This window comes from Astatotilapia calliptera, chromosome 3 (assembly GCF_964374335.1).
Source record: "Astatotilapia calliptera chromosome 3, fAstCal68.1, whole genome shotgun sequence".
NCBI classification, from domain to species: domain Eukaryota; kingdom Metazoa; phylum Chordata; class Actinopteri; order Cichliformes; family Cichlidae; genus Astatotilapia; species Astatotilapia calliptera.
Window position 1 is genome coordinate 36,986,940 of NC_137424.1, and position 24,049 is coordinate 37,010,988.

The following is a 24,049-nucleotide window of genomic DNA, read 5'->3' on the forward strand; positions in this document are numbered from 1 at the left end:
GCTGACAAAGCTCGCGTGAATCTGAAGCCGGGGAGTGGCAGAGTTATTTAAGTGTAGGACAGATAGGACATGGAGGGTGATCAATATGTGTGTTATCAAAGTCCAGGAAATAAACAGCTGCATGACGTCAAACAAGTGCCCCAATTCAAAAATGTCCAGCAGTATGCAAAAAAAGAAAGAAAGAAAACAGTTTCATGATGACGACCACACTGACAGCTATCGGAATCTCAGCTTACCATTTGCTGCCCCCTGTAGTTAGCACCGTTCTCATGTACTTCTCCAAAGATGAGTGAGGCAGCCTGTGCTAAAACTTCAATAATGCAACAAAAGCCGAGATGAATAAAAAGCCGTCCAGAAGGTAAACATCCTCGGTACTCTCTTCCTCCCTTTAGACTCTGGAAATTAGGCTATTCTTTCATCAGCCAACTGGTGCATTTACGAGCCGCTAAATTAATTGGCGGCAGCGTTTAGATGTCAGCTGAAGCAAAGGTAGTACATTCACCTGAACAGTGAACAGAGCCTTGAGCCAAAGACTTCGATGAAACATCAGAGGAGATGGAGGAAAAGGAGGAGGAGGAGAGTGGAGCAAAAAGAAGAAGAAAAAAGAAAAGAGTCACAAGGTGGCTCATTCACTGGTTCGGGGGTTTATGGGATTGCTCCCAGCTGTCACTCTGTGTAGTGAATTCGCAGCACCGTAATATCTTAATTGTTTCAAATTAAATGCTCGTAAAATGGCAAAGGAAATGAGTTTTTCTCGCTGGCTAATCCAAAGCAGCCCCTTGACTTACATCTGGGCCTGCTTTAAGTGAGAGCTGGTTTAAAAGGTGGAATGGCTCCCATATGAGATAGCTATGGATAGCTCAGTGTGGAATTAGTTTTTAAAGGCTGTGAACTACGAGCCGATCGCTGCTCGACGCGTCTCCTAACTCTTTTTTCCTCTTTCCTTTGTCTCCTCATCATTTTTTTTCCTCTCCGCTTCCCCGTTTGCATTTTCATCTTTCTCTTTCATTCTTACTTCACAAGTTTATGTGTGTATTTATTCATGTTTATATAGAGGATGCGCGCACACAGGAGCTTATCATAATAAACAGTCTAAATATCCTGTGGGGATTCACACATTTAGTTTCCCTCTCATCTCCCTCCGGCACTCGGAGTCGCAACTCATTCCGCAGCACACGTTCGGATCACTCAACCTGCTAAAGCGTCCTGAATGACATCAGACTCGCTGTCAAATACACACACACGCAAATATATCCTCCTGTATGCATGCATGCATGCACATACATTATGCATGTACACGCTGACACACATGCAAGCTCGGAAACATTTAAACCACTCCTTAGTCTATCACCAACTGGTCTATATGCTACTAGAAACTCAAAGCGCACATAAACACATGACTTGTGTGTTAGCACAGTATGGCATCCTTCTTATGGCTATTCTGAATGCAATATCCGGTCCTAATGGATATCAGAATTTCATATTAGCCCCTGTTAACTTGACATCTCCCTCTTTTCATTCTTGTACAAATACCGGCTCAGAACGAAGCCCCTAGCAGGCAAATCCAACAGACAATTATGTGTCATTACATTTGCAAAGTGGTTTTGTGGTGGGGGGGGCTTTAGGTAGGGGCAGTGAAGTAGATTATTGTAAAATGAATCACCAACTGAGGAGGCCTGACACCTCTCCACGAGGAATCAGAGACTGGTTAGAAAAAAGAAAAGAAAAAAACAGAGGAGAGAGGGAGAGATGAACAGAACCTAACAATACAGTCTTCTTTTTTAAATCACATCCCATTATCTACAGCAGCAGATAGTTAGTATCATTAAAATTAGAGATAAAATTGCAATTAATATTTTAAAAAAATGTAATTTTGTCATTTGCTAAATGGACTACTAAATGAAGCTTGGGATTGTTTCATCAGTACATCCAAATTACTTATGCTGCTAAGGCCAGAGAACCGTGCAGCACATCTGGGTGAAACTTGTCCAGCAAGTGCGCTAATTAGAGCTTGACTGATATAAGATTTTCAAGACCGATGCCGATACTTTCGGCGATTTAAAAATCCGATATATTGGCTGATATTTTGTTTTCTTACAGACACATAAAGCATAAACAGATTTCAAACATTTGCTATGTGTAGCTAGTTATGTCGTTAAAATATAAAAAAGGAAGACCATAAAAAAAAAACAGTTGGAGCAACCCACTGTTCCCGCAAAAGTAGCAACAAAAGACAACGAAAAAACCCCAAAAACAAACCACAACTTCAACAGGGAAGTTGCAGGGCGCCCTCTAGTGTACAAACTATGCAACATCAACACCATGACATGGTTGAAGGGTGTTTCTCTTCTTTCTTTCCTTTTTTCCCCCCATTTTTATTTGTTGGCTTTTACAAATGCTGATACTGATATATTGGTGAACAGCTCATATCAGCCTCTAACACCAATACATACTATGTAATTTGAAAGCTAGTGATTCTAGGAAAGATAGAGTAATGCATAGCAGGGGAAGAATAATGTGATTTGAAAATTAAAGCATGTTAACCTATTCTAGTCGAATCCCCCCAAAATTAATGCAGTTATTAGCCTGAAAGTGGAAGTACACAGATACTCAGACACAGAGATTTTTGTAGACAGCCTTGCCTCCTTCAGTTAATGTAGCCTTAAAACAAATTGTAATTTCTGTCTTTCTTTTTTTTCTAATACTTTTTATTTTGTACTTTTTCCAAATTTATAGTACATACAAACAAAAATAAGAAAAAAGAAGGCAAAAGAAACAAACTAAACAGAATGAAACACACATAATCTGTGGGAAGAAAAGGGGGCTGCTACCAGCCGGGGTATGCCCAATGTACCGTCCTATCGATCCCGTCCCAAAATTTCTGTCTTTCTTTTAATGAAAGAGAGAAATATTAAATATATGCAACATTTTTTCTGCTCAAATTTGAATCTTCGTGGAGTGAAAGGGACAGGTGTACGGTACAGTGATGATCTAAATACAAATCAGCTTTTAGACTATTGTGACAAAACGTCTTCAGTGACAAAGGTAATCGAGATGATTCTCTTTGAAATGAGCAGATTGTGACAGATGTTAGCAGCAGGGTATGTTTGTCTCTTTAAATTGACATTTGAGTAAGCTACGTGTAGCGCCAAACACGCCAAACCCTGGCTGTAATAATATTAGAATTCCTGTGGCTACTGTGGGTGAAAAATGTGCGAAATCAGCTTTAAAATGTTTTTTTTTTTCACTAATCCTTTACATTACGGTCCATCTTCCACTTCTTATCATCTGCCTTTGCTCGTCTGCTGCATGCTGCATTGTTTTTAATATACTGCAGAGAATTCTCAACCCTGTCCTCTGATGCTTCACATCCCATCTCTCCCCTCTAATCTCCACTCCTGCTTCTGTCATTTCCATCTCCCCTCCCCTTCCTTTTCTGTTTTTCAAGCGTCCTTTTCTCTCCCCTCTCATGTCTCTCATCACCTCCACTCCTTTTCATTCCCCCCCTACCTGTACACTACACAACCCTCCCTCTTCTCTGGACTCTCATGTGCTCTTGGATCCTTTCCCACCCCTTTCTCTCTTTTCTGTTTTTCTCCGCGACTCTCGCTTTACCATTGTTATTACTTTTTTTTGCCTGTCCTGTCTCTGTGATTATCTTGTTACCATTGCTCTGGCAACAAATTCTCTTGACAATCGCTTTTCTTCTTATCCTTACATCTTCCCCATTCAAAATCTACTACGTGTGACTTGTTGCTTTCTGCGGTCGCCATTTATTTTCCCTCCTCTTCTTTTAAGTTTAAATTGTCCTCTATTAACTGTTCCCGTGCCTTACTCCAGACTATGCCTTTTCATTGCCAGCCTCACACTCTGCCTCACTCTCTTCCTCTTCTACTCTCTTGCTACCATGTTTGTGGCCTTTCGCTCTGTGCACATCTAATGGCTGGGGTGTAATCCACTGGCTAATCTGCTGACAGCCTGTGTGACAAGGCATTAGCTTTGTGTCACTGCCTACCATGCTGCTTCTCAGCATGTGTGTGTCAGAGAGAGTAAAAAAAAATGGGGGGTTGTGGGGAGAAAAGGGCGAGTCTGTGGATGTTGTGCGTCTGCATGCATACATTTCTTTGTGTATATGCTTGGATGTGTGATGGGGCACAAGTAATGTGTCTCTGTTGCTTGATATTAGCTGGATGCCCAAGCGTAAAATTGATACCGAGGCTCCCGAGTTTTCCGCGAACTTTCACCTTTCCATTTTTTTCCACTATTTATGTCCACCGCTGCTCCTATTTCCCCCCCCCAGTCCATGTGTAATAGCAGTTTTAATAAGATGCCAGGTCAGAGTGTTAGCAAGAGGCAGACTGGGCAAGACAGGGCAAAACAGCCTTGTCAGGGCGCCTCACTGCTCTGTCAGGCATCCAGCCATGTCAAATAGGGCTCAGTTTGTAACCAAATATTGGATTTTCTATTATTTCCACTATAATAGCTTGGACATGATTGTATTTCTTTCAGCAAAAGCTTATTGTGCTGCATTTAGCTCTAAAGCCGGCTGCTCATTCTGCTGCAGCTGTATAATTAGTACTATTATTGCCATTATTGATTAATCTGTTGATTGTTATTATTCTGTCCGGGATCGGCTGTTTTGTCTATACAATGTCTAAAATTAGCAAACGTCTCAAAAAAGATGAGTTTCTCATGACTTGAGCGTTGAGTGATTTTGCCTCGGTCATTCGCTCGTTTTAACTTTGCTGTTGTTCTTTTGTGCTCATGCACGTCCATGCACGTCTCATTTCTTTGCATCTTTTGTACAAAAAGAAGGTATTCTTTCTCATTAGAAGAACCAGCCCCGCTGAGCGAGGGGGAGCTCACCTTGCACTTTCCTGCATTTTTCTCCTTTTAGCTTCTGTCCCTTTCTTTAGCGGTCTCCTCCCCCCGCCCGCGTCTCCACCTGAGTGATCCTGTTATCACAGCTGACCCCTTTGCGAGATCTGTCGACAGCCAAAGAGATTACACACAAGGCCACGGAACACACCGGGCTAACCGTTTGAAGAGAGTGGGAGAGACTGCCTGATCCCTTGATGCTGATAAAATGCCCAAGGCTTTGGGGATTCAGGAAGGTCCTGTTGGGAATGGGTGGAGCTTTAGGGTGGGAGGGTTGTTTTTTTTTAGGGGTTTCTTTTGCTATAGTCAACTTTAAGTCTACTTCTAATCACTTTGCTTTTCAGAGGGGATCAAGGAAAGGAGAATAGGGGCTTGGTTTGGACTGAAAGCGGGCCCTGATGGAGCTGAGGATAAGGTTGTTGTGGCTTGATTCAATAACAGTTTGCAGGAAAACGTAGGTGTAGCATATTGATGGAAAATGCTTTAGTGCTTGGATGAAACACAATGATTTAAAGAAATGGTTTCGTGGCCTTTCCTACATGGATTTTTTAATTCACGCAGCTCACTTGAACAGCTTGTAGATCCATTCCTTGCAAGAATTTTTCTTTGAACCCTGTCAGCAAAAGACTTGCTTCATCTGTAGTGTAATCTCGCATTTCATAGCTGCTCAGGCTCATAAAGGACAAGTTATATTAGTTTTATTGGTTGCCACCAATGCCTCCTCTGAACATTTTCCAGCTAATGAATCATACTCCCTGGAGAAGTGTGATTCATTTCATTCATGCTAATTCATGGGTCTTCCTTCGTACATCCCTCCAAACTTCCCGTTTTTGACTGTTTTTGCCGCACGGGGGATACGTCTACCATTCAAGTGAGAACACAGCACAATTATTATTGCTTCATGCAGCACAAAAGCAGAGCGGAGAGAGACAGACTCTTATGAAACACGGCTTGCCAAAATGCTGTCAGAGACGGAGGTTTGATGGCTCACTCGTCCGTGGCCTCCGCATCATGTTGTCTTCACCAGCTGTTGTTTGACAGAAAGGGATTCTTCCCGCAGTGTGCAAAGACACAGCTATCAACTTAAGAGACTTGACAGGAACACACTATGGGGCCGTTTCTCTACTGTATCATAATAGGTATTACTGGTGGAGCATCTGCAAACGGCACCAGATAAAACAACGGCAACAAATTGCAAAGAAGTTGGAAAAGTGGAGCCCTGGTGGTTTCTTTCTCTTTAGAATAGAATCATATTTCTTCCTGACTTCAGGCTGACACTGTAAAAGGTTGTTGCACTGAGATACCTATGTTCATAAAATACATCATAAACCTTCTGGTTCAGCTTTTTAAAGCAGTTCTTTGTCATCGCGTTTTGCAGTGGAACCAGGAAACAGAGAAGCGCACCAACGAATGCAGTCCCGGGAAAGCAAGACTGTGAAAGAAACTGCCTTTTATTGATCTCTCCTAATTACTCGAGTCAATAAAATTTATGGCTTCAAGGCTTGCCAGAATCCACTTATATGGCATACTGAGTTAAGCAATCACTTCTAATGGCGACTGATTAAATGATATACTGTTGTGTGCCAAACAAAAGCAGTACAGAACAAACACGGTGGGGTTTAAAGCCCAGTATGGAGCTACACTGCCAACGAAGAGCATCAGAACTGAGCATGAAAAACCTCCAAAACTGAACGACGCAAATAAAATGAGCCACTGCTTATTTCCCGTGTAGCTTCCTAAAAGTCAGTCATGTGTTCAGCGTTTTCTACCAAATTCCCATTGTGTACATCAGCTGTAACCATGCCAGTGAAAGCGGATCACGACAGATCACCATCCTCTGTGCAGACACATGTATGTATAGAATTGAATAAAATATGACATACTCTACCGGGCTTGTTGCTGCTGATTGTGAGAGCAGGCCAGAGCTCCCTACACTTAGTAGATCATCGTAATTAAAACATAAATAGGAGGTATTGAACTGCATGCAGTCAACAGAGCTAGTTCCAGGGAAACATTGATTCATGCATGCACTTCGAACCAATTGCTCTCCTATGCATGGTGAATTATAGAAATAAAATATATAATATAAAGGGTAGAAGCCTTCTAAATAAAATCAATAGCAAGCTGCCTCGACTTCTCAAATAGTAGACAGTGAATTACAATCAAGCAAATGAAGTGGTGGGGGTTTACAACATTTTCCATGAATGCAGAATAAGATACAGAACACACATTTAAGCTGTGAGTCTGATGAAATATCTCATAGGAATTAGAAAAATTAAAACATTTTAAATGCTTACTGGTTCAGTTTTTTTTTTAAATATTTGCAATAACTGTTAGCATCACAGAGTGTAATGTGTTAGCATAAATACATACTCCACCTTTCAAAATGTAGCAACTAACTACTACTATTATTATTACTACCAGTGTTGGTCAAGTTACTTGAAAAAGTAATTAGTTACTAATTACTAATTAGCTCTGAAAAAGGTAATCCCATTACTTTACTAATTACTTATTTTCAAAAGTAATTAGTTACTTTATTACTTAGTTACTTTTTAAAAAAAGGATACACAACCTGAATAGGTAATAAAGCAATAGACCTTTCACCCCATTCCATTTTTTCTGCATAATGCATCATATAAAATGTAATCATTAGTTTTAAATTAGTTTTAATCTTTTAACTTTATGCACGTTGCATCAAGCAAAAATTAAATTATATGCAACATTCTCTGACTGGAAGAAATTTGTTTAACATTTAAACCTATTTTCAGCATATTCCAGCACATAAAATAAAATAAGTTTGTGTTTACACTCACTCTTTCAAATAGATGCAAGTAAAACGCAGCAAAAGATAAATACAATCAAAGATTCTGCGGCACTAAGTCCTGTCGCTCTTAAATCTATTGTCATCTGTTTAGCAGAAGTGGGGCCGGGGGAGGTTTGCCCGGTGCCGCAGAGGTCATTCCCGTGCTTGCTCAGATTCGAAGCTTAATTTTTCACTGCAGAAGGAAGTTTTCTTCCCACGCAGAGTGTACAGCGGACGCTAATGTTTTTGTCACTTTTTACAGAATCAAACTCAAAGTAATGTGAATACTTCCAAGCTTTAAACGCTGCATGGTCGTACTCTCTCCCGCGCTCCATATTATCCACTGTTGATCCACACATGTCTGTTGCTGCCACGGAGGTCGTAATGACGTGCGTTACTAAAATCACGGTTTAGTAACACAGTAACGCAGCATGTTTAAGGGAAAGTAACAGTAATCTAAATCCTTTTTTGCAATAGTAACTCGTTACTTGAAAACAATAGTAATCGGATTACGCGTTACTTCCCATCTCCGATTACTACTACTACACTAAAAAACCACTACTGTAAAAATACTGGGAATTGTAAACAGTAAAAGACACTTCTTTGTGAATACAGTGCACAGTAATGTAAATGCTGATGTCTTTGAGGAAATAATACTGACGCCAAGCTACTATAAATTTTTATGGGATAATGAATTAAGAGTGATCAGCTGTTATCGCGTCATAGTTCAACATGAACTATGACGCGATAACAGACATGAAAACAAACTTAACGTGTATTGTGCATGAGCAAAGACGTGCACATGCATTTTTACAATAATAAACCATTTATGAAAATTACAGCAGGAACAGCAAAACAACGCGGCAAACAAATAACTGACAGTAGAAACTGTTGTTGCAGTGGGCAGACTGAAAAGAAAATACTGTTAAAATGTAGCAAATGCACCTGCCTGTACTTTCCTGCAATTTAAAAGGGAAACTTCTTACTTTGTACCCTAAGTGCTTTTTGCTGTTGTTCAGTGTTAAGGATCAAAGACACCTGTCTACGACTAACACAAAGAGGGAGCAAGAAGCATAATTTGTCATTTGCCATAGACACCCGAATAAAAAGGCATATTTTGGTTTGCCATGTTTTGTTTTTTTTGCTAAATAGTGAATTTAAAATGTACTTCTAAATGTTTCTTTCACCAGACATGTTTTCTTTTTCCTTCCTCTGGAGTGAGCCCAGCCTGGCAGCGTGGAGCTTTATCTCAGTCAGCCATATTTGTTAGTTTGAAAGCATTCCTAATTTACCCCGAATACAGAGAAAATTAGTCCTACTTAAGATAGTCGGCAACAAGAAAGCTTTGTGCAAACACTGGACTTTGATGTGTATCTGTAGTCTGAATAAGCCACAAGCCTGCCTTGTGATGATGGTTAATGGAAAAGTATAAAGGTCTAGAGTAATACCAATGCAATCTTTTTTTTTTTTTACATGACATTTGTGCTAAACAATAATATCAGTATAGCTACGCATGAATTCCAGGTGCTTTAAACCCAGATTTGTTCAATAAGAATACACACGTGCTGCAATGCACCAAAACTAATTCGTTTAAGTGCATTTACTTCTTCATCACCTAACACAGTTATCCGAGTAATTCATTTCAGTTAACCAGAGCAGAGAGTAAAAATCTGTATGTTCTCTCACCTTGGAAGTTTAAGGTTCACCTCGAGGGACGCTGCTTTTTTCCCCTCTCTTTCCGTCTGTAAAGCTAATATAGCGTGATGAAGGAACAGAAGCACGTGGATTGTAATTTTGCATAGGTGCCATGTGTTACAGCTTCAGGAGCATTCCTTAAAATGGCTCTGGGCATGCACCTGCACCCCATGTTCCACATTTATAAATCTACATCTTAAAATGACTTGTAGGTTTAAAGCAACAATCCCACACTAACTACACAAAGTGCAAAGTGAATTTTTGCAACAGGAAAAAACCAAAAACAAACCCATTATGGAACTGTGTAATCTTCACTTCCTGAAAATGTGTCTAATCATCAATTTGCGAACAGTGTCCTTAACTGCTGCCAACATCATATGGGGGAAAGTGGGGTCAGGAATTAATGGTGGGAAAAAAAGAGCCAAAGAGGGAGCACACAGAGCAGAGCAGTTACAGATGAGTGCAGGTATGAAGACAGCTGTGGCAGGGGAAAGAGGCTACACAGAGAGTGGACTGGATGTATGGGGAAAATTGGATAGGGAAACAACAGAGGGAGGGGAGAGGCAGGCGAGAAGAGATAGGAAGGGTAGAGTGGCAGGAGAATGAAACAGGGCAGAAAGAAGGGAAATGAAGGAGGGGGATGAAGGAGAAAGGGAAAATTGGAGAAAAGGCAATGGAAGGGAGTGAAGGAAAAGCTTTTCCTCCCAGCCGTATACTGTATCCTCAAAGCAGCTTTCATCCACCCCTCACATCATCAGCCTAGGTTGAGAAACCACTCTGCAAACTCCACGCATAGACACATGCCCAAAAAAAATGGCCTTTGACTGTAATCACCAGTCTACCTTTTGGCATCATGCAATATCATTTTTTATGCATTTCATTGCTACTGGGATCTACTTAAAAAGGAAAATGAAAAGCCCCAAAAGGTTTCCTCTAATTATAGACAAAGTGAGCTTCATGAGCCAGCTGAATACTGAAGCCTTTCTAGCTTGTAGGACTTGGCTAGAATTGAATGATTTGTTTTTCTTTTGTTCAGCTGGAAATCAAAGGGGCACTTGCACAGGTATATTAGTACAGACAGGCGCAGACACAAGAAAGACAAACATGAGCATATATTAGCAAATGTTCATACAGATAAATTCTATTTTCTGAACTGACAACACAATACACTCGCCAGCCAAAATATTAGACCGCCCTAGTGCTGGTTTTGCTTTCAAAGCTCGTTTAATTATTTGGGAGACAGATTCAACAAGGTGCTGGAAACATTCCTCAGAGATTTTTTGGTCCATATTAACATGATAGCATCACACATTTGCTGCAGATTTATTGGCCGTATATCCATGATGTGAATCTCCTGTGCCACTACATCCCAAAATGCTCTATTTGGATTGAGATCTTGTGACTGCGGAGGCCGTTTGAGAACAGTCGCTGTCATGTTCAAGAAACCACTTTGAGATTATTAGAGCTTTGTGAAATGGCACATTGTCCAGCTGGAAGTAGCCATCACAAGATAGGTACACTGTGATCATAAAGGCAACGATAATCAGGTCGGCTGTAGAATTTAAACACTGCTCAAGTGGTACTAAAAAGGGGGCCAAAGTGTGCCAAGCAAATATCCCCAACATCATTACACCACCACCACCAGCCTGAACTGTTGCCACAAGGCAAGATGGATCCAAGCTTTCACGTTGTTTACATCAAATTCTGATCCTACCATCCAACTGTTGTAGCAGAAACTCTGGAAAAACGTTGCCTGATCTGAGGAGTCAATCTTTTATTGTCCAGTTAAGGTAAGCCTGTGCAAATTTGATCCTCGGCTCCTTATCTTAGATGACATGAGTGGCTACCTGGTGTGGTCTTCTGTGATGGCAGATTCAACACCAAGTTGGCTTTATTGCCGAACAGCAAAACTCTTATTACTCACTCCAGACAACAACTCTGTAGCGCCCCACCTTCAGGAACTATTTCCTGTTTTAGCCCTTTCAACATAAGAGTATGTTGCTCTATAGGATTCCATCACAAGATGCTCTTCTGCATACCGTGGTTGCAACACGTATTTATTTCTACATCATCATCAAGACACTTTTTTAAAACCCTAGAGATGTTTGTGAAACACTCAGACTACCCCATCTGGCACCAACATCCATGGCACATTCAAAGTCACTTAAATCACCTTACATCTCTCATTCTCATGCTCAGTTTGAACTTCAGCAGGTTATCTAGACCAGGGGTGTCCAACTCCAGGCCTCAACGGCCAATGTCCTTTTAGATCGCACCCTGGGTCAACACACCTGAATCAAATGATTAATTTATTACCAGGCCTCTGGAGAACTTCAAGACATGTTGAGGAGATCATTTAGCCATTTAAATCAGCTGTGTTGGATCAAAAACACATCTATACCCTGCAGGACACCGGTCCTTGAGGCCTCGAGTTGGACACCCCTGATCTAAACCATGGCCACATGTCTAAATACACTGAGTTGCTAACATGTGACTGTTTGATTAGATATTTGCACTGACAAGCTGTTGAACAGGTGTACCTAAAAATGTGGCCAGGACTTATATAAGGCAAAACAAACCTTTACTAGATACATTAAGCATGCTCATGCACTGTGATGCCTGTGTAAAGGCACACAACCTGAATAAACGCTCGGAGCAGAGAGGAGACAAAGGAATTAAAGCGAGGCTGACTAACAGAGTATGACATGTCCAAAGCCTATCACTAATTATGCCCCCACTGCTACAAACTGCTCCCTTACTATGATCCAGTGAAACACGACACAGCAACAAAGGGCTCCAGTAATTACTGCTAAAGTATCCTATAAGTGAAGTGTGTGCTTTTTTCCCTGCATGTTATAAAAGAGTTTGAGATCCTAGTGGCATTAAGTTTCAAACTTTAAGATTTAAACTAAGGCTGATTTCAGTATTGTTTTTTTTGTTTATTAACTATTGTAAGTATGGATGCATATTAAATGTAGAGTTTGTGTAATATAGTGGGAAAAATCCCTTTAAACATTATTTGATTGAGATAAATAAAAATACAGTACTTTCTGACAATGCTTGATTACTTCATTACTGTGTATTGTTACAGAGAAAATAAAAAATGATCTCATCTTACTGTTTATCCTCAAGGATGGAAAACTCTTGTATTAAACTGCATTAGGTCATCTTAATGGCTCGCAGACCTACAGTGCATTTCCCTGTTTGGGCTAGATGCTTTGATTACGTTCAGCCTAATCAGTTCAAACTTTTATGGATGCTGTATTTGCTTGCAGGTAATTCATGTTAACATCGTGTTTAACCTCTATCTGGTAATTTCACCAGTGGCAATTGAGAGCAATCTCTATCTAAAAATATTTTTACCTCGGCACACTGGACAGATCTGTGGAGTCTCCGATCTTTGTTCCAACCCGACTTTGTGATTTAAGCTTGAAACATAACCTTTCACACTGCGAGTCACAATAATGCTTGCTGCCTGGATAAGTAGTGCTTGAATAAGATGAATCACCCCTCAAACTTTGCTTCCAAGGGGCCAGACTTTCTCGTTCTAGTTATCCAGGCTTTCTGAAGGTAAGTATTTTTGCGCCAACAACTCAATTTGCAAAGAGCTATTAACTGAAAACTTGGGCTATCTCGACATGGTGTATGTTGTGTCTTTTGAGGAAACTGGAAACTGTCCGATCAGTCGTGGATTGGCCTCCTCTAAGTCCAGACCTCAACAGTGTGGGATCATCTTCAAGTCAAGTCAAAGTTTATTTCTATAGCACATTTAAAAGACTGGCGTACATCAAAGTGCTTCACAATAAAACCGCAATGCGGTATAATAATAGTACAATTATAATTAAAATTACATTTACATGGTGTAGTGTAGGCCGAATGAAAGTCAAACTAATTTGCTTCAAAAGCTAAGTTGAACAGGTATTTTTTAAGTGTGATTTGAAAGACTGAATTGATTCCGATGTCGACTGGGAGATTATTCCAGAGTGGAAGCAATGGCCAAAGCACGGTCACCTCTGGTTTTTAAACCAGACCTTCGTTGGATTAGGAGCAGTTGGCTGGAGGATCTCAGTGCTATCGTTGGGTTGCACAGATCAAGGAGATCAGTTAAGTAGCTAGGGGCCAGATTACTTAGAATTTTAAAAGTGAGCAGAAGGATTTTGAAATCAATGCGATATTTGACAGGAAGCTAGTGTAAGTTAGTGGGGACAGGGGTGATGTGCTTATGCCTTCTGGTGCCAGTTAAGAGACGTGCTGCTGCATTTTGGACTAATTGCAGAGAGAGTTGCAATAGTCCAGTCTAGAAGTGATGAAGGCACGGATACGTTTTTCGAGTTCTTATGTGGCAAATAGGCTTAAATAGGGCTTAGCAGAAAACAGAAAAGGCAGACAGCATCCAAAGAAGAGCTTTGAAAGTCTTTCAAGAAGCCCGGAGAACTATTCCTGAAGGCTACCAAAGGATATTAGAAGAAAGCTTGAGTAAGAGAGGTGGTCAAACCAAATAGTGACTTTCAAGCTCGTTAGAATAGCCCAAACTCTGCTTTTGCCTTATATACTGTATTACCATTTCACCGATTGCACCTATTTCTCATTTTGATAGCCGAATAAAAAGAAATGAGGGGTGGCTCAAGACTTGTGCACAGTACTGCATGTATTTTCCATACTGTATTTTAGTGGAACATATCTATTCATCGTGCCTTTCATGGATGAAGAGGTTGTTTAACGATTGTGCCACTCTTCTTGCAGCCACCCAAAAATCCTTCATTTAATGAAATCTTCGGCATTCTCTCATCAAGCAGCAGAATGTAATACATCATTCTCCGAGTCTTTCCCATCTATTGAACTAACCAAGCCCTAGAATCTCATCCGGGCGAGCCAGAGCAAATGAATAGAGCATTTCAATTAGGAAATATTCGCTCCTTCTTTTTAATGCAGCGCAGCTATGTGGTTGAGGTTAATAAGAGAAGTGTATTTTTACCTGTGCACAGTGCACTCACTGAGTCTTGTCAACATATCAAAGCATGCACACAATGCAAAGACAAGCACTTCTAGTTCTTTTTGCAAACAAAACAGAAAATGCCCACATAGATTTGTCATTATCGAACGACCCACATGCCCACTTAGATTTCTGCCACTCCACATGTCTTCCCACAATGCAATATTGCACGGGTAGCAGAGAAGACGGGCGAGGCGTGCCATTTATCTCTGCCAGACGTGGTTAAAAACAAGTTTTTAATGTTTTTTTGTTGGCTGGGCAGGATTTGCGATTGCATAAGCGGCACCCTGATTTTTCAAACCACGCTAATTAAACAGCGGGGAGAAAAGAGCGAGAGGCCTTTTGCTCTCTAACCTCTGTGCTTCCACTGAAACCAACGTTAGCACAGTTCTAGGAATGAGCAGAGAAGGAAACTGAATTTAAAATGAAATGAGCCTATTTTTGTTATTTATTCAATGAGTCTTGCATGTGAATGGACTTTAGCAGCTTACCTTTCAGCACTCAAGCAAACTTCCAAAGAGTTCAAGAGCTGCAGGACAACAACACAACAAGGAAAAGCATGTTAGATTACGGTATGTTCATGTCATCATGAAAGCAATTATGATAAAAAACAAAGGTTAATGTCATTTTGGGAGAAGTTTCAAGAAAGGGAACTGGTGAAGACAGCAGGTCTTGTTGTCGGGGAAATAATTTTAATCAGAGCTACGGCAACGCAATGATGTGCAGCCTTGAGCTGAACTAATTCAGTCCTGCCATTGCTTTTATAGTGTAAAGGGCAAACATTTATTACACACTGATTACATTTGGCAGGCATATGTGTCTGACACTTAAACCCTTGTAATTTTCCACGCCGTTACAAAAACCCCTTCTTCACCGCCGATATTCAATCACGGCGTGAATGCGGTATATTTCCCATGGAGCCACCAAAAAAAAAAAGAGTCACGAGGACAAGAGAAGAGGAAGGAGAGTGAGGAGGGGTGCTGAGCAGCTTTTTAGTTTAGTACTAATTAAATGTGGGAGGTGCTCAAAAGGTCAGGGATCGACCAAAGAAAGAAAAATAACACTTAAAAAAAAAAAAAGAAATTGGGATGTGTCATGGCTGACGGTGTGCACGAGGCGCTCAAGGTCTTGTAGATTATTACCAAGCTCACTTTCAAAAAGAGGGAACTGGGGGAGATGGGAGAGAAAATTAGTGGTGTGACTGATAAACAGCATATCTCCATGCTCTGTTCCCCCTTCCACCCCTCCTCTCTTTTTTTTTCCAGCTGAGAGATAAAATTCCAGCTTGGCAATGGTTGCCAGCACAATTGATTCTGGCAAAGGGATACGACTGCAGAGCATGAGGGCTAAGTGTTTGAATAGCTGCTGTCAAAATGCTGAAGGGGAATTTATTTCTAGTTTATATGCGAGCTATATCATGGAGTTACTGAGACTAAATGGCTACAGTTTGATGTACAGCACGCTGCCATTTCTCTGGTGTGTAATCATGGCGCTGTGCTCGGGCTTATGGGTGCCGTGCCTGGATTCAGTGAATGGACTGAAAGCAGGCAGTCGTTTTCTGGGACATGACAAATCCTTTACATTTCCAAACACAAAATCATCTGCAAACCATTGTTGTAATTACTATGAACTTAATACTGAGCTACATGTGTAAAAGCTGACATCCCTAAAAAACCCCACCAACTATTTCATGTTAATCTCTCTTCAACATGGCTCTCAGCATCAGTCATATCTTTCAGTAGGGGGAAAAAAATCTGTTGCAAGCATAATTTGGGGTGAAGCAAACGATGCACGAGCAAATCAAAACAGATTTAGGACAGGGAAAAATCTGTAGTCCCATTGTGTCTGATCCATCCCTCACCTAAAAATGTTTCCTGACCCGTGGGGGATACAGAAAATGATTAATAGGTACACTCCAGCAATCAGCAGGCAATAAGAGAGCCACCTGTCAGAGGTTCTGCTGCCCTTTTTAGATTTATGGCTAATTCGGTCCACGAATGCAGCCACTCAGGTAGCCTCCTATCAGAGCCTTATAGAAGGAAATGTGTGGGTTTGCAGAACATTGTGAGAGTGTGAGGAAATACGTGAAATAAATCAGAACTGGAATGCGTTTAGCATATGGAAAACTGGGAATGATGAAGGATGCAAAGTTCCCTCATTAAAACAGAGGCCAGTTAGTGCAGAGTCTGTTTGAAGAGAGTGTAATCAAGGTTATCTTCTTACAACTACAATTTACAGATGTCCATTGAATGCGTCAATGAGAGGATAGTTGTAAAGATGCACTGACTGAAGTGTGCTCTGCATTTTGGAGAACTGCAAATCCAAAATATATCTTTGATATGTAAGTGAGATCCACTTTGAGTTCTAGAGTACTAAAGTGATTAAATTTTGTCAAAATAAGAACCTTTTGACAGCGCGAAATTTTTTTACAGTGAAGTGTAAAATTCTTGAGTCACACCCATTTTTTTATAGTGTGCTAGGAAAACAGAAGTCAGATGCAAGAACTGATTGACAAATATGCAAACATACATATATAATAGAGTATATAAGGCAAAAACACTGTCCCATTTTAACAAGCTTGAAAGTCAATATTTGGAGTTATTTAAGAAGTCTGAACTCACTTAGGTAAGCTTATCTGCTTTAGAGTCACTTTGTTGGTGCAAAAATACAATCATGTCTGTCAAACACAGTTATCTTTGGCATTGTTCATAAATTTAACTAAAGAAACTGGATCGAATGATGTATTTCTGGAGCAGGTTGCTTGTGCACACTATTATATATCACTTTATAATCCTTTTTGAAGGTGTAAGTCTGACTTTTGGGGTTAAAGGTACAATAAGGGTTACATTGCAGAAAATACAGAATATTTACTTCAAGTTTTCGTTGTCTGTTGTGATATAAAATATAAGAAGCCCTTATCGAAATTACATTAACTCTGCACTGCACTTGCTTAAGTCCAGCTATACTTCTGCAAAGGTTAAGCAGTATTTAAATACACACTGATAGAGAGAGCTGACAGCCATAAAGAGGTTTTGGGAATTACTAACAAAACTAATAGTCTTTGCAAAGGTAGATATTACTGCTCGTCATTCTACAATAGACCTTAAGAAGTATATGTGGGAGAACTATTTAGTTAGTATTTAGTATTTAAATAGCTTCCTTCTTGTTGTGCACTCAGTACAATTCTTAAATACTCCACAGAGGTCTCTAAAGCGTCTAAGCTGTCTAATACCGGTTGTATTTATTTAGCTGCTGTATGGCAGCACTTTGACAGATTCTCGATGATGTCTTAAATATCCCCTAATAGTGAAACTAGGGGAGACAGACATGATGACCTTCTTAAAACACCATCTGTTGCACAGCACAGCCACAGCAAGGCGAGATTAGCCAGTGAGATTGAAAGACTCCCATTACATGACACCTGCTCTCCCACTGCACTGTAAATGGCAAAAGACAGTGCTTTCACTTCACTTCATTTCAGATACCATTGTGTGTTCACAATGATTTCATTCTGAAGCCAGTGGAAACATGTCGAAGCTTTTGTAATTAATGGAATTGTAAGACTTGATGGGCACAAAAGCTAATGCGAGCCGCTCTGAAAAGGAAAATGAGAGCACTGTCCTTTGACATTTTCCATTTGTATCTCTGGCAGGTGATTAAGCTCTGAAAGAAAGTGATATTATCCTGCTGTGTGTAAACAGCCTGGGAATATTACACTTGATGAACAGAGATGATGTGCAGCCTACCTAAATTACCTTAGTGCTCCATTTATTCCAGCAACATCACCTCACACCATTATTTCACGGCCTTTGGTTTATACTGCCATTTTTTTTTGCCCAGGATTTGAGATCTTTTTTCTTTTTTGTGTAAATCTCAGTGTCAGGGTCACTATCCTCTGAGCTCCACACTCCCTCTACCCTCTTCTCCCTGACCCCCACCTCCCTTTCCTTGGAAATTCTCCGTCCATTGCCCTCCTGACAGCCACCCATCAACCCGGGTGCAATTTAAAAAGCCCTTCAACAGCTGCCATTCCAAAGGAGCGGCTATCAGTCCAGCTGCCAAAGCCCAGACAGGGACTCGGCATCAGCGAGCAACTTTGAACGTCAGGTCGGTATCCCCCCACCCGCCAATTCCAAATGGACTGAAGGTGAAAGACTCTATTTCTCAAAGATTGCTTCAGCGGAAGACAGACGGACTTCCTGACATGGCACAGCAAACATCAGGCATGCATAGCGTTTTTGTGTGGAGACAAATAGGTTGACGTCATTTAGGCTGATGTGTACGATTTTGAAATATCAGCATAAAATAGTCAGTGAGTTACGTTTGGAAACATTATGATACTTTGAGAAAAAAATCCTCTTGGGAGAATTCCATGAAGGGGGATGTTTATGTTTCCATAGATATATCACTTTCCTCAATGTCAGGCTCAAGCAGTTTGTGTGTGTGTTTGTGCCTGCCTGCCTTCCTGCATCCAACACCGCATACGTAGCTTGTCTAAATGTGCATGTTGCCGGAAACTATCAAGCGAAAACATCTCAGGCAAGAGGCTGGGCAGCCTGCTGTTGTGCACTTCTCTCCACCATATGTCTTTGTCAGAAATATTTGCTGTGCACCGAATGAGGGATGAAATCAATCCAAACGCTATTTTTTCCCCAGTTGCGCCTTCTTGAAGGTGGCAAAAATTGTACTGATACTTGCCAGATAAGCCAAAATTGTCAAATGTAACAACTGGCCGCCGGTGACACTCACAAACAGACCATCTGGTCTCGGGTGTCCAATAGTCGTTTAGGGGAAAAAAATGGAATGGCTGAATCCTTTTTTTTCTATCACAATTAGCAACTGGGAGGAACGGATGGGAAAATGACTCTGCTGCTGTTATGGACCACTCAAAGATGAATGCTATGTGCCAGTTGGGAAATATGTTAAGGTGCTCCATAGGCACAAGTGGAGTGAAAAATGTCTCTTAGAATTACTGAACAGATGCACTCGCTGGCCTTCATTTTCCTAACTCGCACCCACTCAGCTGGACTTCTGCTCGGCTCTACGCTGCCTGAAGATAAAATCAACGGCGCAGCAAGATTGTGTCAGACACAAATATGGTCAAAGTGAAAACTTTTAAAATGTATTTTCAAGGTGAGTTTTTTTAAATGGGTTAATGTGCACAATCCTGAGCCACCAAGAGTGTTTTCTTGGACGCTGGTAATGTAGTAAATGGACTGGTTCTTATATAGGGCACTTTTCTACTCAAGTACTCAAAGCGTTTCATTCAAAATACCAGATTTCCCATTTACCAAAACATTTTCTTCTATTTCTGACCGCTTTCCGTCTAACATTCACATTCAGATAAATGTTAGAAGCATTGGAGATCAATATCTTTCCCAACGACACTTTTGCATGCAGGCTGGAGCAGTCAGGGATCAAACCATCAACCTTCTGATTAGCAGATGACCTGGTCTACCTACTGAGCAACAACCACCTTTTGATCAGCTGCTTTTCCACAAAGTTTTCGCCAAGTTATTGTAATTGATAAGTGTAAGAGAAATGTCTTAATTATTCATTTATTTATTTGATGCCAAGCCAGTTAACACTGACCTATGAATCATTCAAGCTTAAAGTACTTAACTCAAGGGCTGGACCGGTCTTTTTATACGCATAATGCCCAACTTAGCAAAGAACCAATTTCAGATGGTATCATTAGGAAAACATCTCTTCTTTTTAGGCTGAATCAAAATGGCAAGACTTTTGCACAGTATCGTGTCGCATATCTGCTTTCCATTTCAATAATGGTCTTATACAAATATCTAGCTGGTGCTGATGCTGAATCCATTTTGCATTTTAGCTGAAACACATAAGTCCTGTATGTAGCTGGAGGAGCGAAGTTATTTCCAATCACTGTTTCTGGACCAGCTTCAACCATTGTGTTGGGGACTCTTGCTGTCCGCCAAAGCTTTTAGTTCATTGTGTAGCAGCATCACTTTTGCCCATAGCCACGAGACTGCATGAACAAAAGCGCCAGTTGGCTGGGTCACACTGCGATGCACCTGGGGGATGTATGCATGTTTTGCATGGACTGCGGAGGGTAATCGCTGGGTCCATTAACATGAGAGGGAGCTGCAGCTTCCAAGCTGGAAAAAAAAAATGCCCCAAGCGAGCTGACATTATGAGGAGGCATCTTCCCCCGATCCCTTTCACTGCAAAGAAAGTTAATGGAGTTGAAGTGGGTCGTCTAGAGTTAAATTGAATCTCCTGCCAATGCAAAGGCTTTGATGTGGCAAAGATTAAGGAGTTGTTGTAATTTTGAGTTCAAACCCGGAGTACCAGCATCCACTGAGAGCAACCTATTTAAACCTTTCTTAGTCTATCAAGGGCTGGTAAAATACAGCTACTCTTCAGCATATATTAATGTAGAGGATACACGTTGCATATTCATGTTGTACACAGACTGTGGCAATATTGAGCTATTAATCTATAGATGTTAAACAGGACAAGCACAAACACACTAACTGATGCTACAGTGAAGCTGAGTGAAACTTCCACATGAAAAGCAAGATTTTAGTTAAAAGCAACACAAGTGACAGGTTTTTAGTGAAAGTTTGTACATCCAGTACGTAGGTTTGCTTTCCTTTTTGATGAATGGTTTTGAGTGCAAAGAAGGTCGTGTGTCTTTTTTTGTCAGTGTTCTGCTTCTCTGTAGCCAACAAGTGTAGAAAAAAAGTCACGGGTTTGTGGTTCTATACATCAGTTAATGGCAGAAGTGTCCTTCCCATGCCCTTCTGTAATAGCCAAGCATCATTAGCGAGGGGGTCAAGAGGGGGGGCAGCCATCCATATGTTTCAATAATTACCCTGCTCTTCTGTCAAAGCGCACACTGTGCTTACGTCAGTGTTAGAGACAAAATATATTTTACAAAAAAATATTTTGTTTTATTTTTTAGCTGTAAGAACATTTAAGTTGGAGGTGAAAGGTGAAGATGCTACATTTTTGTCACGTGGGACAGGCAGCCGGTCACGCCTCAGCCTCGGTTCCAGCAGCAGCAGTTTCAGCACTGTGAGTGACACATTATTTCTCTGTAACCTCCACCCCTCCCACCCTAACGCTCCCCAAATCATAACCCCACCCCAATCTATTTTCTGCCTGGCTAGTCTTATGAAACTGCATATATTCTGTCAGATTACTCCCATCAAATTCCCATACTGTTTAGTTCTCGGCTGTTTGAGGAGCAGATTTGGATGTTAGGGCCAAAACAACGCAGGATATGTGAGCTGATCAGAGACATGCTACACCCTTGAGATTTCGAAGGGGACCTTTGTTTTTAAAATATTAAATGCATGGTTTTCTGATCCTGTGATGTGGCGAATATATTTGGAATAGTGCTTAAAGCCTCAGTGGCACATTATTATGTCTGAATCATATTAGAATTGTAATGCACACTTTATTTTTATGCAGTATTAGTTTACAGTACGTAGTAACACTATAGTAAGAGTGACAAATATGTACGTGCAAGTTCAACTAAATCTTTCTTAAAACTCTCCTCATTCATATTTGCAGTTTCTTTGAAAATGCATTTTATTTTGAAAGGTAAACGATCAATGTCAGTAAAACCAATGAGCAAATTAAAATGACCTTTAGTTTCATAATTTGCTTGACTGGACTAATTACTTGTAATGTCCATTAATATGATCTCATTATGATTTTTTTCCTTCTAATAAGCATCCTATATAAGAAAAAGAAGTGCATTGAGTATAACCAAATGCACAAAAGATCACTGCAAAAATTTCATTTGCCGGGAAATTACCTTAATGTCTGTATTCTGAGCCTGAGCTGGTGTTACGCATAAAAATGGCTGCATAAGAGATAATCGCTAATAAAAATGCACATGAATGGAAGGGTGTACCGGGGCAGAACTAACGGGGTAAAACTAGTTTTATCTGCGTGAGGCCCCTGCTGCAACTGAGCCAGATGGATGGGAAAAAAATATGAAAAACTTTAAATGAGTTATTTGTTTTAAATATAAATAATATGGTCCCAAAATGTTGTAAGGAAACACAGGGTATGCCCTAAACTGGCTGCCAGGCTATTGCGGGGGTAACACAGAGGCACAGACTGTCACGGCTGGGATGGCTAATGTGTCTGAGGTGTGGACTCAAAAGCAGACACAGGAGAGAGAAAACTAAGGTGTAATAAAAAGCAAGCCATTTATTAGGCTGATAGCAAAAACAAGGCAAGGCGAACTGGGGACAAACGAAAACATTAAAACTAAGACATGAACATGGCCTGAACAAGAACATGAAAACCATGACGTGAGACAATCAGAAGCATAAAATTTGTGACACGAAGAGCCGAGAATCACAGAACAGGTAGCAAAACAAACAAACGACCCAACACTAAACAAAGGGAGACAGAGGACTTAAATACACAGAAGAGTAATGAGGGAAGTGGAAACACCTGGGAAACACAACTGACACAAATAAACCTGACACCATGGAGGAAGCGAAACTAAACACACTGAACATGGAAACACAAGACTTTCAAAATAAAACAGGACACATGGAGAGAGAGAGGCATGACAACAAAAGGACGTGGAACACGCAGACATGAAATACACAAAAGATTTGGGGGAATGGAAAGGAACACAAGGAGAGGAACATTGGAACAGATAAGGGGGACAAGGCACGGGCATAACTAAAAGTATACACATAGGACAAGACAGACTTAGACAGGAAAATGACACATAAACAAGGCAGCATGGAAGATAATATTAACTAGACTAAACCCTAACTAAATATTAACACCAGAACTGAACATTATCCACAATGCATAAGAAATCAAAATGACCACTGCAACACCATGCTACCCTAAGAGGAATGCCAATAATATTATAGTAGGATAAGCTACTTTGGATTAACTTGATCCAAATATATTCCTTAACTGTGATGTCACATAACTTGAAAAGCTGCTGTAGCTCTAAACAAAAAAAGAAAAAAGGGGGGGCACAGACCTTTTGCGCTATTGCATTTTTGAAATCTTACACTAAAATAAGCCTCACTGTCCAGTAATGCTGATAACTCTGGACCTTTAAAAAAAAACCCAGTGGAGCATAAAAGTGAAAATGGCAAATGCATCTGCTCACCAAGTCAGCATTCTTCCCATTGTCTATGGATTAGCTACAGTGCTTGAAGCCGCGTGACTCCACTGCCCTTTGCTACTGCAGCGTCATGTGACTGGCTTTAACGCAGTGGTGTTAAAACCAACTGCATCAGCTTAATGGCCATTCAATAATGTGAATTTGAATGAGACTTCCTTCTGCAGTGATTAATGCCGATTAATGCATTTGCTAGCGTGGCGCCGATTGACCATTAAAACAATTTATTGATGTGTTTTGATTTAGGCTTCACCGGGTATCAAAAGGAAGCAAGAGATAAGAAGTTTTGATCATGCAGAGAATCGAATTTTTTTTATTGTTAGCGTGCCTCGCTGCTGATTAAGTGAAGGGAATTAAATCAATTACTCTGGAATTCAAAGTGCTGTATCGCTCAGATCTTTTTAATATTGTTATCCCGTTACTCATCTGCCCTGTCAAAAGTTAAAACAGTGTTTAAACAGGGACATTTACTCTAAACTCGAGCCAATTAATTTCTGATTCAAGGAGATTTGCCTTGAAGAGTTTGCGAAATGTAATC

General features: G+C 40.5%; 1 protein-coding gene across 22 annotated transcripts in view; it reads right to left on the reverse strand.

Moving 5' to 3' along the window:
* Positions 1–24,049, reverse strand: part of ptprda (protein tyrosine phosphatase receptor type Da) — a 406,188-nt gene that overhangs the window by 150,185 nt on the left and 231,954 nt on the right. For all 22 annotated transcript variants that reach the window (XM_026161910.2, XM_026161898.2, XM_026161908.2 and 19 more), the window contains exon 9: positions 14,861–14,898. The gene's annotated coding sequence lies outside the window, so the exon portion shown is untranslated. The remainder of the gene's footprint in view (positions 1–14,860; positions 14,899–24,049) is intronic.